We start from the raw sequence: 15575 nt of genomic DNA on the forward strand, positions 1-15575 counted from the left end.
ACTTTAGTGCCCTTGAATGTTCCGACACCAGGTTGAAACAGTGACCCGAATTTTTGCAGGACCTGTGAGCATGAACTTTGCTCCACGGATGAAATGGCGTGCACATCCCCCCATTTCCAATACATCTCAACTAGCCAACTCCTCCCCAAAAGCGCGGGGCCATTTCCTGGAACGATCCGGAGTGGCAGTCGGTTCTGTAATCCATTATGTGTTACCACCAAGTTTGCACTGACCAGCACTGGGATGATAGAAACATAGACATAGAAACATAGAAAATAGGTGCAGGAGTAGGCCATTTGGCCCTTCGAGCCTGCACCGCCATTCAATGAGTTCATGGCTGAACATGCAACTTCAGTACCCCATTCCTGCTTTCTCACCATACCCCTTGATTCCCCTAGTAGTAAGGACTTCATCGAACTCCTTTTTGAATATATTTAGTGAATTGGCCTCAACAACTTTCTGTGGTAGAGAATTCCACAGGTTCACCACTCTCTGGGTGAAGAAATTTCTCCTCATCTCGGTCCTAAATGGCTTACCCCTTATCCTTAGACTGTGTCCCCTGGTTCTGGACTTCCCCAACATTGGGAACATTCTTCCTGCATCTAACCTGTTTAACCCCGTCAGAATTTTAAATGTTTCTATGAGGTCCTCTCTCATTCTTCTGAACTCCAGTGAATACAAGCCCAGTTGATCCAGTCTTTCTTGATAGGTCAGTCCCGCCATCCCGGGAATCAGTCTGGTGAACCTTCGCTGCACTCCCTCAATAGCAAGAATGTCCTTCCTCAGGTTAGGAGACCAAAACTGTACATAATACTCCAGGTGTGGCCTCACCAAGGCCCTGTACAACTGTAGCAACACCTCCCTGCCCCTGTACTCAAATCCCCTCGCTATGAAGGCCAACATGCCATTTGCTTTCTTAACCGCCTGCTGTACCTGCACACCAACCTTCAATGACTGATGTACCATGACACCCAGGTCTCTTTGCACCTCCCCTTTTCCTAATCTGTCACCATTCAGATAATAGTCTGTCTCTCTGTTTTTACCACCAAAGTGGATAACCTCACATTTATCCACATTATACTTCATCTGCCATGCATTTGCCCACTCACCTAACCTATCCAAGTCGCTCTGCAGCCTCATAGCATCCTCCTCGCAGCTCACACTGCCACCCAACTTAGTGTCATCCGCAAATTTGGAGATACTACATTTAATCCCCTCGTCTAAATCATTAATGTACAGTGTACGTCCATAGCTGCGTCTCAATGCGTTCCAGTTTGGGCCTGCTAGCTCTGTGGGGCCATAGTCTGTCAAATTGTTCGGCACTCATGAGTGACTGGCTGGGTCCCGTATCCAGCTCCATGTGCACTGGAATGCTATTCAGTAAGACTTCCATCATCATGGGTGGCATTTTAGTGTATGAGCTGTGGACGTCCACCACATCAACCTGCTGAACTTCAGCATCTATGGCTTTATCCCAGGCCTCATCCTGCATTGCAGACCCCCCCGTCTGGATCCTCTGTCTCGCAGATTAGCCTTGCTACTGCCTTTTTGCACATCCTGGCCAAGTGTCCACTGATATTACAAATCCTACAGGTATATTGCTGGAACCTGCAGCGTCTCGCAGTGTGTCTACCCCCGCACCTCCAGCATGAGCTGAGATTGAGATTGCTGTTAACAAAAGGACTATTACCAGGCATTCCTCTCTGATTGCTGATTTGGCTGTTTCTAAGCACTCTGATGGTGGGTGTTAATGATCCCATCGCGGGACACATTGTTCCTCAAGATGGCGTGAATTGCCGATCCCCTTTCCATTGTCCTTGTTGCGGGCCCACCCTAGAGCCTGTTGCTGCCTGGACGGTTTCAAAATGCCTTTGCCTGCCTGCGGGGTCCCGAGCCGCGTTCACAATGTTAACTCCCTGGTCCGTCGCCACGTTTGAACCAGGGCTGCGTGTGTAAATTAGCTTGGTCTCCTCTTCCCCTGCCATAAAGGTCTGAGCGATCAATGCCGCCCCTTCTAAAGTCAAGTTCTTAGTCTTTATGAGCTTCCTGAAAATGCTGGCATGATTAATGCCCTCGATGAAAAAGTCCCTTAACATCTCCCCCCTGCAGGCATCGGAGAACTTACAGAGACTGGCCAAGCACCGCAGTTCTGCCACGAAGTCTGAAACGTTTTGTCCCTCCCGACGCCGGTGAGAGTAGAACCGGTGCTGGGTCTTGTGTACGCTACTCGTCGGCTTGAGATGCTCACTGATCAGCTGGCTGAGCTCTTCGAAGGACTTGTCCACCGGCTTTTGCGGTGCAAGCAGGTCTTTCATCAGCGCATACGTCTGTGGTCCGCAGCTGGTTAGTAGATGCGCCCTCCGCTTGTCAGCCGCTGTCTCTTCCAGCCAGTCCTTTACAAAGCTCTACTGGAGTCTTTCCATGAAGTCGTCCCAGTCCTCACCCACACAGTAACGTTCCTCTGTGCCACCGGTGGCCATGCTCGTGGTTCGGTGATTCCCGTTTCTCATCGCCAAATGTGGTGTCCCTGCACCTTACTACAGACTCACACGAGGCATGGATATATCAGACACAGTCACTCTGTGACCTTCACCTTTATTGCCAGGACCAAGGAGTCTTGACCCTGGGTGGGACTTCCCCTTTTATACCTGGAAACCCAGGTGAGTGTCTCCCGCAAGCTCACCCCCTGTGGTCAGGGTGTGTATTTCTAGGGTACAGGTACAGTGTACATGAGTTACAGTTACATGACTATGTCATTGCAAGATGGTTAAATATATGACAGACCACTCAGCACGACTGCATGGAGATGATCCAGCTGAGATCCGAACGCACCTTCCAGGCTCCAGTGGCAGGACTCTGGAGGAAGAAAACCGGACCCAGAGGCAACTTCCCAGCTTCGGTGACAGAACCCAAGGAGAAGAGGATCATAGCAGTCAACATCGTGGATGGAAGAAAGATGGCGCCCAAACCATGAGGTGAGGCGCTGAAGAAAAAGATGGAAGCGGCCGGACCACGAGGTGCAGCGCTGATGGAGCAACACATGGCACCAAGCGAAGAAGAGGATTTGGGTAAAGCTAGCAAGGCTCTCTTAAAGGAGGTCAGCAACCTACCACACTTAAAGGGACAGGTCCACATTCTCAATCAATGTAATAGCAACTGTGAGTTAGATGCAAAATGTGTAATTGATCAGAGTTGTGTATATGCAATAAGCAAGGAAAAGTCACGCAATTGCGATCGGAGCTACAGGTTATTTACAATAAGTAATGAAACGTTGTGCGCTGTAGGATTTCAACTGCATACAGTCAATGCAGCGGGAAAACACCGATCAGGAGCACACAGGTCCAGCGAGCTACCCAATGCTGTAGCCTGTGTCCCTGGGACCAGAGTGATGCACCATGCAGTGTGGCCACAAGCAGCTAATATCTACAAGCTGCTGAGCAAGCGATCTCAGGAGGGCAATGGCACCAGCATCGATACCCTGTCCCCGATTGGTTCTCCTCTCAGGCACCCGATGGCTCCAACCGCCACGAGCCTGAAAGAGCAAACTGCACTAAGGCGTAGCCCCCAGACCCTATCGCCACCAAGGCTACACCCGGGAACGAAGGGTCAGCTGCAACGGTTCTCCCAAATGGGACTGGGACCAGCTAGAATCCCAAACCAAATAACACCCAGGCAAGCGAGTCAGCAGTTCCCTGTGCACTGCTAGATGACTGCTCCTCAGGGAGCAGCAGTGACCCGGGGCACAAGGAAAGGACAGGGAGATCACAGGCATCTGTGAACCTGCTCGACGTTAGAAGCAACGGCAAAAGTTTCCCGAGAGCAGACAACTTGAGCCAACTGGGTTCCCACTGCCAGCACTGGGCACCGCGCCACCACCAGACTACCTGGAAATCATCCAGCAGTTCTGGCACTAGTTTGTCCCCATGCACCGGTGCTGACCCCAACACTGACTCCAGGTATGTACCTCACCATTCAAATGTACTTATCTCACCACGGTACCATGAATGCAATACTGTAAATGCAAATTTTTGGGGGGGACTTGAATGTATATGAATGTAACGAGCCAACGACACAATCTGTATGGGGGTGGGGGGGAGGGGGGCGGAGAGAATGGAGTGGTCATGGTCGCACAAACAGCAACCACCAGCACTACTGCGAACGAAACACCACCTACTCACTCAAGATGGAAATAACCCTCCAAGAGTCAACCAGATAGAGCTAAGCCCAGAGCACAGTCAATGCAAAGGCGATTTGCACTAAGGACTTGGGGGAAAGTGATGTCATGTATCCTACATGGTTACTGCTTGTACTATTACAAGGTGTGCCATCAGAGGGCACTGCAGTAGGAGACTTGTAGGTTACCTGTACAGGTGTGCCAGGCCTAGTATAAAAGGCAGGCTACCATGTGTGATCCTCACTCTGGAGTTACATTAAATGGATTAAGGTCACTACAGTTGAAGCACAACACATTGTCTCGTGGAGTCATTATTAGAGCATCTAAAGACATAACATGGATTATGCGACTTCAGTGTACTAGCATGCATTACAGCATGTGAGACACAGGTGTTGCCAGTGACTTTGCTTCTGGAACAAGGGACATTGTGCCATGTGATACTCTAAAGAGCAATGCTTGACTATTGTGCTAGAGAATAGCCATATGTTTCTCTGTGACTCGATTATCTGCCCTAATATTCATCTGAAAACACATTTATCTTTGCTGACTTGGGGGGGGCACTGAATTTCTTCCAACACTGCAATGGGTTCCTTGGGCTTTGAAAGGTTCCACTCACATCACAGGCGCATCCAAAAACATGGTCCATTCTGCTGTATGTGACAGTGTCTTCCCTGGTATTCCAACAATTGCATCATCTGTTCTCTAATTTTGACCAGAAGCATTTTTTCATAGGAATATTATGAAATAAAAATGTTTACACCAAGTCGCATAAGTAGAAATTAGCGCAGGTGGCCAAAAGCTTGATCAAAGAGGTATGTTTTAAGGAGCGTTTTGAAGGAGGGGAGGCGAAGAGGTTTAGGCATGGAGTTCCAAAACTTTGGGCCGAGGCATCAGAAGGCATGTCCATCAATGGTTGAGTGATTAGAATCAGGGATGCTCAAGAGGGCAGAATTAGAGGAGCACAGACATCTCGGAGGGGTTGTGGGGCTGGAGTAGATTACAGAGATAGGGAGGTGTGAGGCCATGGAGGGATTTGAAAATAAGGATGAGAATTTTGAAATCGAGGCGTTGCTTAACTAGAAGCCAATGTAGGTCAGCGAGCACAGGGATGATGGGTGAGCATGACTTGGTGCGAGTTAGGACAAAGCAGCCAAGTTTGGGATCACCTCTAGTTTATGTAGGGTAGAATGTGGGAGGTCAGCCAGGTGTGCATTGGAATAGTCAAGTCTAGTTCAGCAGCAGATGAGCTGAGGCAAGGGTGGAGACGGGCGATGTTACAGAGGTGGAAATAGGCAAATATTTCAATAACGACAAACTCTGTAAAGTGTTGGGGATATATAGCTCTGGTATTGCATTTTTAGCTCACAGAACAACATAACAATATTTGTTTATTTAACTTGACATCTATAAACCAGTTTTAATTTTATGTCTTGCTGTTATCAGAACCAAATGTTTTAATACACATTTGGTATGAGACATTAAATAACTTTACCAAGCTGAGTTAGTCATTCCTTTTTTGATTTAATGGACAAATCACATGAAAGAACTGGAAAGCAAAATCAACTTTCCTAGTAAAAGACATCTTTACTTTCATCACTAAATAAAGGAGGAATACGAGAAAGCAACATAATTTTGCAGAACGGGTGCCTTTGCCAGAGCAAGAGTGGTCATCATCTGTATCCATGTTGTTAGTTGGACCCCTGGATACAACGCTCTGCCCTACAGGAACCATTTGTTTTTGAAATCTCAAAGTGAATATTGTATGGAACCATCAACACAGAATCATGCTGGTCAATGCCTACTAGAGTATCTTACAAGGTCCTCATTTTAAGGCAAGCAAGGAGGATAGTAGCAGACTCAGGAGGACATAGACAGACTGCTGAAATGAGCAGACACGTGGCAGGTGGAATTTAATGCAGAGAAGTGTGAAGTGATGCATTTTGGAAAGAAGAACGAGGAAAGGCAATACAAGTTAAATGGTACAAATTTAAATTATGTGCAAGAACAGAGAGACTTGGGGGTTGACATACACAAATGGCAGAATAAGTTGATCAGGCTTTATAAAAGCAAGAAAGTTATGCTAAACCTTTACAAATCACTGGTTAGGCCTCAGCTGGAATATTGAGTCCAATTCTAGGCACCATACTTTAAGAACAATGTCAAGGCCTTAGAGAGGGTGCAAAAGAAATGTACTACATTTCAGAGTTCTGTGACATCAGCAAACTTTGAAATTACGGCCTTATACTCAATCCAGGTCATTAATATATATCAAAAAGAGTAGTGGTCCTAATACTGACCCCTGGGGGACACCGCTGTATACTTGCCTCCAGTCTGAATTACTACTATTAACCAATATTGTATCCACGCTGCCACTAACCCTTTAATCCTATGGGCTTCAATTTTTCTAGCAAGTCTAATGGGCCCGAGTTTGGTGGACTCACCGCCGGCTGCCACCGAGTTTTCTCGGCGGTCTCAATGGTTTTTGTGCGCTCTTCCCTCCGAGCGAGTTTCATCAGGTCTTCACGCCGGCGGGGAGAGAAGACTGCTGGGGACCATCCGCTGGAATGCAATGCCCACAAGAGTCCTCTTGCCCGCTGTTGCCAGTTTGGGCCGGGCAGTCCTCCGCTCCAGCAGGGGAAAAGACTGCCGCATGGAGGCAGTTCTTACCTGAACGGTAAGTTTGAAGACCTGCAAAAAAAGGTTAGTGCACTGCGTTTCTTTATTTCTTTTGCAGGGATTTAGGTGGATGGGGTCCCCTGAAGAATTTACGGTGTTCTTTTTTTGTTTTGAACATTTTTTATTTTATCCTTCCCCGCTCCCTGGGCCCGACACTATCCTCGGCAGTACTTTGCCGAGGATCGCATTTGCCGCCCAGAATGCAGTGATGATTCATCGAGCAGGCGGCGCGGGAGTCCGGGGAAGCCTATAAAGGCCCAACAGTCAGAGGTGCAGCAGTGAGTCGTCGAGGAGGCGGCGCGGGAGTCCGGGGATGCCTATAAAGGCCCAACAGTCGGAGGTGCAGCGGTGAGTCGTCGAGGAGGCTAGCTGGTGCAGGGAGAGAAGGCAAAAAAGAAGTAGAAAGAAATCGAAGGGTGACGTCATAGCCAAGGGGGTAAGTGATTGGCTGGTGATTGGTAAATAGTTTTTCTTCTTTTTCTTTTCCTTTATCAGTAGGTAACCTTTATCATTGTTGCCAAATTAAGTTAATCTAAGGGTTAAGTCATGGCAGGAGCGCTCAGATATGTGTCATGCTCCTCTTGTGCTATGTGGGAACTCAGGGACGCTTCCATTGTCCTGATGACAACATGTGCAGGAAGTGTATCCTGCTGCAGCACCTGAAAGACTGCATTGTGGCACTGGAGCTGCGCATAGATTCAGATGCTGAGGATGTCATGAATAGCAGATTTAGTGAGTTGGGCACACCGCAGGCAAAGGTTACACAGGCAGATAGGGAATGGGTAACCAGCAGGAAGAGCAGTGGAAGGAAGGTAGTGCAGGGGTGCCCTGCGGTCATCCCCCTCCAAAACAGATACACCGTTTTGGGTACTGTTAGGTGGGATGACTCATCAGGGGAGGGCAGCAGCAGCCAAGTTCATGGCACTGTGGGTGGCTCTGCTGCACAGGAGGGCAGGAAAAAGAGTGGGAGAGCTATAGTGGTAGGGGATTCTATTGTAAAGGGAATAGATAGACGTTTCTGCGGCCGCAATCGAGACTCCAGGATGGTATATTGCCTCCCTGGTGCAAGGGTCAAGGATGTCTCAGAGCAGCTGCAGGACATTTTGGAGGGGAAGGGTGAACAGCCTGTTGTCGTTGTGCATATAGGAACCAACGACATTTGTAAAAAACGGGATGAGGTCCTACAAGCTGAATTTAGGGAGCTAGGAGTTAAATTAAAAAGTAGGCGCTCAAAGGTAGTAATCTCAGGATTGCTACCAGTGCCATGTGCTAGTCAGAGTAGGAATTGCAGGATAGCTAAGATGAATACATGGCTTGAGGGGTGGTGCAGGAGAGAGAGATTCAAATTCCAGGGACATTGGAACCGGTTCTGGGGTCTGCAGCTGGGCAGGACCGGAACCAATGTCCAAGGGGGAATGTTTGCTAGTGCTGTTGGGGAGGGGTTAAACTAATATGGCAGGGAGATGGGAACCTATGGAGGGAGACAGAGGGAAGTAGAATGTGGGCAGAAGCAAAAGATAGAAAGAAGAAAAGTAAAAGTGAAGGGCAGAGAAACCCAAGGCAAAAATCAAAAAGGGCCACATTACAGAAAAATTCTAAAGGGGCAAAGTGTGTTAAAAAAACAAACCTGAAGGCTCTGTGCCTCAATGCGAGGAGTATTCATAATAAGGTGGATGAATTAACTGTGCAGGTAGCAATTAACGAATATGATATAATTGGCAGCACGGAGACATGGCTCCAGGGTGACCAAGGCTGGGAACTCAACATCCAGGGGTATTCAACATTCAGGAAGGATAGACAGAAAAGAAAAGGAGGTGGGGTAGCGTTGTTGGTTAAAGATGAAATTAACGCAATAGTACGGAAGGACATTTGCTTGGAGGATATGGAATCTGTATGGGTGGAGCTGCAGAATACCAAAGGGCAGAAAACGCTAGTGGTAGTTGTGTACAGACCAACAAACAGTAGTAGTGAGGTTGGGGACAGCATCAAACAAGAAATTAGGGATGTGTGCAAGAAAGGTACAGCAGTTATCATGGGCGACTTTAATCTACATGTAGTTTGGACTAACCAAACTGGTAGCAATACGGTGGAGGAGGATTTCCTGGAGTGTATTAGGGATGGTTTTCTCAACCAATATGTCGAGGAACCAACTAGAGGGCTGGCCATCCCAGACTGGGTGATGTGTAATGAGAAAGGACTAATTAGCAATCTTGTTGTGCGAGGCCCCTTGGGGAAGAGTGACCATAATATGGTAGAATTCTTTATTAAGATGGAGAGTGACACAGTTAATTCAGAGATTAGGGTCCTGAACTTAAGGAAAGGTAACTTCGATGGTATGAGACGTGAATTGGCTAAAATAGACTGGCGAATGATACTTAAAGGGTTGACGGTGGATAGGCAATGGCAAACATTTAAAGATCACATGACTGAACTTCAACAATTGTACATCCCTGTCTGGAGTAAAAATAAAACGGGGAAGGTAGCTCAACCGCGGCTAACAAGGGAAATTAAGGATCGTGTTAAATCCAAGGAAGAGGCATATAAATTGACCAGAAAAAGCAGCAAATCTGAGGACTGGGAGAAATTTAGAGTTCAGCAGAGGAGGACAAAGAGTTTAATTAGGAGGGGAAAAATAGAGTATTAGAGAAAGCTTGCTGGGAACATAAAAACTGACTGCAAAAGCTTCTATAGATATGTGAAGAGAAAAAGATTAGTGAAGACAAACATAGGTCCCTTGCAGTCAGAATCAAATGAATTTATAATGGGGAACAAAGAAATGACAGACCAGTTAAACAAATACTTTGGTTCTGTCTTCACGAAGGCAGACACAAATAACCTTCCGGAAATACTAGGGGACCGAGGGTCTAGTGAGATGGAGGAACTGAAGGAAATCCTTATTAGTCAGGAAATTGTATTAGGGAAATTGATGGGATTGAAGGCCGATAAATCTCCAGGGCCTGATAGTCTGCATCCCAGAGTACGTAAAGAAGTGGCCCTCGAAATAGTGGATGCATTGGTGATCATTTTCCAACAGTCTATCAACTCTGGATCAGTTCCTATGGACTGGAGGGTAGCTAATGTAACACCACTTTTTAAAAAAGAAGGGAGAGAGAAAGTGGGTAATTATAGACCAGTTAGCCTGACAGCAGTAGTGAGGAAAATGTTGGAATCAATTCTTAAAGATGAAATAGCAGAGCATTTGGAAAGGAGAGGATCGGTCCAAGTCAGCATGGATTTATGAAAGGGAAATCATGCTTGACAAATCTTCTACAATTTTTTGAAGATGTAACTAGTAGAGTGGACAAGGGAGAACCCAGTGGATGTGGTGCATTTGGACTTTCAAAAGGCTTTTGACAAGGTCCCACACAAGAGATTGGTGTGCAAAATTAAAGCACATGGTATTGGAGGTAATGTACTGACGTGGATAGAGAACAGGTTGGCAGACAGGAAGCAGAGAGTCGGGATAAACGGGTCCTTTTCAGAATGGCAGGCAGTGACTAGTGGGGTGCCACAAGGCTCAGTGCTGGGACCCCATCTATTTACAATATACATCAATGATTTAGATGAAGAAATTGAGTGTAATATCTCCAAGTTTGCAGATGACACTAAGCTGGGTGGCAGTGTGAGCTGTGAGGAGGATGCTAAGAGGCTGCAGGGTGACTTGGACAGGTTAGGTGAGTGGGTAAATGCATGGCAGATGCAGTATAATGTGGATAAATTTGAGGTTATCCACTTTGGTGGCAGAAACACGAAGGCAGAATATTATCGAATGGCGGCAGATTAGGAAAAGGGGTGGTGCAATGAGACCTGGGTGTCAAGGTACACCAGTCATTGAAAGTTGGCATGCAGGTACAGCAGGCGGTGAAGAAGGGAAATGGTATGTTGGCTTTCATAGCTTGGGGATTTGAGTATCGGAGCAGGGAGATCTTACTGCAGTTGTACAGGGCCTTGGTGAGGTCTCATCTGGAATATTGTGTTCAATTTTGGTCTCCTAATCTGAGGAAGGACGTTCTTGCTACTGAGGGAGTGCAGCAAAGGTTCACCAGACTGATTCCCGGGATGGCAGGACTGACATATGAAGAGAGACTGGATCGACTGGGCCTTTATTCACTGGAGTTTCGAATGATGAGAGGGGATCTCATAGAAACATATAAAATTCTGACGGGACTGGACAGATTAAATGCAGGAAGAATGTTCCCGATGTTGGGGATGTCCAGAACCAGGGGTCACAGTCTAAGGATAAGTGGTAAGCCATTTAGGACTGAGATGAGGAGAAACTTCTTCACTCAGAGAGTTGTTAACCTGTGGAATTCTCTACCGCAAAGAGTTGTTGATGCCAGTTAATTGGATATGTTCAAGAGGGAGTTAGATATGGCCCTTACGGCTAAAGGGATCAAGGGGTATGGAGAGAAAGCAGGAAAGGGGTTCTGAGGTGAATGATCAGCCATGATTTTATTGAATGGTAGTGCAGGCTCGAAGGGCCGAATGGCCTACTCCCGCACCTATTTTCTATGTTTCTATGTTTCTATGTTTACCGCCCGCTGCCGTCCAGAATTGGCATGCAAGGCCCATTTTTGCCGCCGGGCGGTCTTTCCCACATTTTTTCACGAAACTTCCACCCAAAATACTGTCAGGATCTTAGCGGTCCTTTGGACGGTACTTGGGCAGAACTTAGTTTTCACCAAACTCGGGCCCATTATGTCGTACTTTATCAATATCAACAGCACTACCCTCATCAGCCCTCTCTGTTACTCCATCAAAGAACCCAATCAAGTTTGTCAGACAGTCAAGTTTCACCAACAGCCTGCTGAGTTTCTCGTTACCCTAGACCTTCCTGGGCTGTGGCATATGAATCAACCCGATGTGGCACAATGGTGACTGATTGGAGTTGCCTACTTTAAGCTACCTCTTCGCATGCTTGGTACAGTTGGTATTTCTGGTGGGGAGAAATCAGTCCCTTTAAGTGTATGGCTTCTCTGCCTAAGTCCTGGCAAAGGGGTTTGTAACTCCTCCCAATCAAATTGGCTTTTGTCAGTCAGTAACAGCCAAATGTGTAGCAATTTGGTGAAGGCACAACTGATTACCATCTCTGTACCATGTCAGGAGTTTAACTAACTCCTAATTGTAGCTCACAGCTAAATTACAGGATTTAGTGCTGACCATTTGCCTTTGGCTGCCTTACTTTCTTGGAGAGTTGTCACAAATGTTTTCCCACAGATGGAAAATATCAAAATAGTGTGTAAACCAGCATTGGAGTGCTCTCACTCTCTCAAGTGCACTTAAGGATAAATTAAAAGTGCTCTTTAACAGGAAAACTGAAGATAAAAATTTGGTCATTTGTAATCCAGTTTATCCACAATTAGCATACAAACAGGATTTTTTAGGAACAAGAAAAGTCAAGAAGGCAACAAGCCCACCTACTCACCATATGCCACAAATGTTTTGCTGTCAGAAAGAAGCAAATTTAACTGCTTCTTGAACCCATTTATGCTATCTGCTTCATTGGCTTTTCCTAGTAACTTATTCCACAAGTCTATTATTTTTTTCATGCAAAAGAGAGTTCCAGCTGACTTACTTTCTTAATCCAAATTTTCCAATATTCATTTTGTGTTCCTTGGTATACGAACCCTTCAACACAGTGAGCAGTTTTCCTGAATCATCATTATCGATTCCTTTCAAAATCTTCAATCTGACTTCTTTATGACATCATAAGAAACGACTTGATAAAAACTACTAAATGTCTTGGATCTTGCAGAAATTTCTGCAATTAGTATTAGATCTCTGCCCTACAATGTAGAGAAAATCTCATATTAATCAGTTTAAGAAAATGTGTTAAAAGATATGTTATGAATTTGTGCTTTCCACTCTGGGTGCATATCAGGAGTTCAGGCGAGGAGGTAAGTAGGCCCTGCAGGATCTTCTGTCCTTGAAAATGAATCCTGCAAGCCTAGTGACTTTTGCACCCAAAATCCGGAAATGTGCTCCCAGCTGAAGTTCCACACTCCAATCCAATCCAATCAAATGCCGAAAAGCACTTATGCTTGTGTAATAAGTAGCTGCTGCACCTATTTCCCTTTCATATAGCACCTTTATGTGCGATATTATGGAAACATTGATCTTTGAGCATGTGTCTGACTGCCATGCTGTACCCTAGCTCTACCTTAAAATATCTCCCCTTGAAAATAGTCAACCCTTGGCATCTACCAATCATGATATTGTAAAGGAAATGTCAGTCAATGCAGTGAAATATTAAAGAGACACTGGCCTTATGGGACAACAACTGGCGAACTGTTCTTCCATTTGGGAAGGGGAAAGAGCCAAGTCCTGTGTAAATTCCATGACAATTACATCACAGGCAAGTGATTTAATGTAGTTTATGTTTTTGTGCACGAGTGGGGAAAAAAGTTGGCCACATTTATAAAGATGGCGACCCCTTAAAATATTCGCAACAATGTGACATGGCTGACAGTCTAACCAGTGACTTATTTGATGTTCCTCATTCTTGGAATATCAACTGTGTGTGTGTGCATGTGTAATCCACACTTCCCCATTGTCTCCTGTGTGATTGCCCCTTATAGCCTGTAAACCAACACGTCGTGCTCACATCCACTGCTGTAGTTCAGGTCAGATATTGCGGTGCAGCAAAAGAGCTGCACAAAAGGCGCCTAACGCCCGGTGCCAGCACCCAACTAACAGGGCATCTGCCGCGAGCCAGCCTTGGGCTCTTCCACCAATCCCAGCACGAGGCTGTGTGCGCGCGGCCGGCGCATTGGAAGGAGGAAGTCGAGCGGGGAGAGAGCGGGGAGGGATGTACAGCCGCAGGGACTCCAAGTGCAGCCTGCACATGGAGCAGGAACTGCCGGGCTCTGTCTACCGCCAGCGAGGAGGGATCCAGGTAGGAAACAACAGCCAGCCAACTCAGCTAACTTTATCCTTAACATCGCTTAATAGCTTGCAAACGCCACACACACGCAGGACTGCACTGATGTGGGATTGTCAGAGCAAAATATATAACAAGTCAAATTATAATTGTTTTGCTTTATAGTTTGGAGGAGGCACCTGTTACCTCGGCTGCAATGCTTTCCTGTCATTGCTGCACAAAGTTCAGTGTGTGGCCGAAATAATGTCGGGATCTCGTCTACAAAAATCCGAATATGCCTCTATGCATATATATATATATATATATATATAATACAGAGAGATAGGTAAATAGATAGATAAAGTTTTGTGGGCGCGTTGTGCATATTATTTTGTGGCGCTGCAGAAACTCAGAGCACATTATTGCGATTGTCAAAAAACTATTTCGAAAGAATAGTTTCTACTGTAGTTTGGTGGCAGCAGTTGAAATAATCTGAATTATATATCGCCGCAATCTATTAAAATGATTTTGCAGTGAGAAACCATTAAGCGACAATACCATTGACTAATTTTGTTCGGAAGCGAACACTTAAGGAGTTGGTAGTCGAGCTGGTTGAGGAATTTGCATACTACAGTGGTACTCTTCTCTCGAGGTGTTACACTACTGAAAGTTTCGAAAAATTTAATTCTGGAGATTAGGTGAAGATTTTTCCCATTAGAATCTCTAACATGCATGGTTTGGAGAATGAGGAAGGTTAGTCCAACTATTTTGGGGAAGTCATTTTAAACAACTTCTGTTTGTAGTTGTGTTACAAGGAACTTTATTAGATCACTAACGTGCACAAATTGTGACTTATAACTTTGCGAGCACGTGTCGTTGATACAGATTTTCAAACAAATTGGGCAAATGTTCCACTGAGAGGATGCTAAAACGATTTTATTCCTGCCTAGAATTTGAAAATTGAAAACGTTCTGCTAAATTAGTCATTCCGTCATTATACAATGTAGGGAAGTGCTGTAGGAGGAAATCATTTATTTTCAAGGCTTGCTATTAGCCAAATTAGTATTCAGATATTTGCATAAATCTTTTTTGTATATACAGAATATTTCTGGGGGGGGGGGGGTGGTACAGGAAAGTAGAAACATTGGTCTTTTTAGGATTCGGACTAACTAATAATTTGTTCTAACACATTCTTATTGTACATATTATGCCATTTTTGTGTTAGCAACTACTAGTGAAGTTAGTAAAGGTTGGACCTTACAATTATTATTTGGTGACCCTCATAGTTAATAACATGATTGATTTTGCTGGTTTTGCATGATGTAGTGTCATCACTGTTAAATATTAAGGCTTACCAAATGTCCACAGGCACCTACAGTGACCAATCACTGGTAATCTGCAATCCTAGCAAAAATTGTAAAATGATTTCTACCCCACTAAACCTCAACCTTCTACTCCCTGGTGTTTGCAGTTGCTTCAAAACCAGTGTTTAGAAGATAAAGTGTTACAGCAGAAGGGTAGCAGCTTCCCACTATTTGTTCCAAATCTGTGGAGCCATCTGTCAGTAAAACAGGAAGGCATGGGTTCCCTTTCTCTCCTGGGCTTGTTTCGCTATTTTAGGGAGATTCACTTCTCCCTAAGTAGGAGCTAACTGAAGAAATTGGTCACTGAGACTTCTTGAAGTGAGGGAGAGAGTCTAAAGCTACTGTTTTGCCCATCTGCTACTGTATGAGGCGTATTCATTATTAATCGAGGCAGAGCTGGTGCTGCTCAAATATGCAGTCCTGCTTGGGTAAATGAGACATTCTTCTGTAAATTGCTTCATTTTTGATTGCTGATTGTACAAGTGTCACAAAGCTGACTCAA

The 15575-nt window shown here is 45.4% G+C and overlaps 1 protein-coding gene across 4 annotated transcripts in view; it reads left to right on the forward strand.

Moving 5' to 3' along the window:
• Positions 1–13582: 13582 nt before the first annotated feature.
• The window catches only part of ikzf1 (IKAROS family zinc finger 1 (Ikaros)), a 127815-nt gene continuing 125822 nt past the window's right edge, over positions 13583–15575 (forward strand). For all 4 annotated transcript variants that reach the window (XM_070880023.1, XM_070880026.1, XM_070880025.1 and 1 more), the window contains exon 1: positions 13583–13745. The gene's annotated coding sequence lies outside the window, so the exon portion shown is untranslated. The remainder of the gene's footprint in view (positions 13746–15575) is intronic.

The sequence above is a fragment of the Pristiophorus japonicus genome, chromosome 5 (assembly GCF_044704955.1).
Source record: "Pristiophorus japonicus isolate sPriJap1 chromosome 5, sPriJap1.hap1, whole genome shotgun sequence".
In the NCBI taxonomy this organism is placed as follows: Eukaryota; Metazoa; Chordata; class Chondrichthyes; family Pristiophoridae; genus Pristiophorus; species Pristiophorus japonicus.